The following is a 1,665-nucleotide window of genomic DNA, read 5'->3' on the forward strand; positions in this document are numbered from 1 at the left end:
TTTATCAGCCAACCGATTTCTCTTAACTGATTCTCATCCTCCCCACCTTCTCCAGAAGCACCATAGAGAGCGTTCTGAGCAGCTGTCTCACTGTGTGGTGTGGAGGCTGCAGCGCCTCAGACTGGAAGAAGGTGAGAACAGCAGAGAGGATCATGGGGGCTCCTCTTCCCTCCATTAAAGACATTTCATCCCAGCAGGTTCTGCAACAGCTTCTTCCCCACCTCAATCAGAATGCTAAACTGTTGAGAAAACTCTAAATCACGTTAGTCTCTGCATCAAACTGACCATATTAATGCGTTTTCTTGCACCATGTCAAAACAAGATTTCATTTTGTAGACACTTTGTATACAAAATGAAAATAAAATTTGCCTAAGTGTAAATCTAAGTCTTGAGCCATTAATTTTTGCATCTTATGTTTCTTCTGCTCGTGTTTCCACCCTTTAGGCTTTATTATTTACTAATTGTTAGTTTGCTTCTTATTTTTGATAACTTGTTCATTTCCGCCTCTCCTTTTTTTTCTCCACCCCTTTTTCTTTCCCCTGCAGCTGTAATTGTAAAAACAGAGCCGCAGGCTTTGGGGCAGCATCACCGCCGCAGCTTTTCTCTCTGATTGTGTCTCTGTTCTGTCCTGTGATGGACTGGAGGTCTGTGCACCCTCTACAGGTCTGAAACCTTAAAGACTGGAACTACAAGTATTGACCCAGAAACAGTTGATCAATTAAGCAGCAGAAACTCTTCATAGAAAAAGCTGCTGAGCTGGAGGAGCTGGAGGAGACAGGGGACGCTGCAGCTTTGAGTCATCAGCTGCTCCAATGAGGGTCTGTGATGTTTTTAATAAGAATAGCTCGGACCCTGAAGAGAAACTGGATGAACTTCTGAAATACCTGCTTTATCACAGCAACCAGTGAGCCTAGATCCATTTATTCATCTATTTTTATCATGATGTATCATCCCAGGATATTTTTCATTTTATGGAAATTATGTTTTGCAAATCCTACTGGAATGATTCTGGGTCTAATGATATATTAGATAAATCCATCCATTAAACTTCCATCACGCTTATCCCAAGTGGGGTGGCGATGGGTGCTGGTCAATGGGCGATGGACTGGAGACCCTGGACAGGTCTCCAGTCCATCGCAGGGCAACACAGAGACAAACAGGATAAACAACCATTAATTCACACCTAAGGAGGATTTAGGCAAAGGCAAGGCAAATTTTTTTGTATAGCACAATTCAGTACAAAGACAATGCAAAGTGCTTTACATGATTAAAATACAGGAAGATAAAACAGAATCAAAGCAGGTAGGAAAAAAAAAAAAAAAAAAAAAAAAAAATGCAGAAACAAAAAAAAGAATATTAAAAACAGTTGGATTAAAGAAAACATGTTTTTGTTGAACTGTTTAACTAGAACAGTGGAAGGCAATCCTAAACAAATGTGTTTTTAGTCTTGATTTAAAGGAACTCAGGCTTTCCGCACTTTTACAGTTTTCTGGAAGTTTGTTCCAGATAAGTGGAGCATAGGAACTAAATGCTGCTTCTCCGTGTTTTTTATTTATTTATTATTGATTTAGAGAAGCTAATTAACCTCAGTCATGTTTTTGGACTTTAGGTGGAAGCCGGAGTACCCAGAGAGAACCCACGCATGCTCAGGGAGAACATGCTAAC

This window comes from Cyprinodon tularosa, unplaced genomic scaffold, assembly GCF_016077235.1.
Source record: "Cyprinodon tularosa strain WSP-4 unplaced genomic scaffold, ASM1607723v1 ctg1028, whole genome shotgun sequence".
Classification (NCBI taxonomy): domain Eukaryota; kingdom Metazoa; phylum Chordata; class Actinopteri; order Cyprinodontiformes; family Cyprinodontidae; genus Cyprinodon; species Cyprinodon tularosa.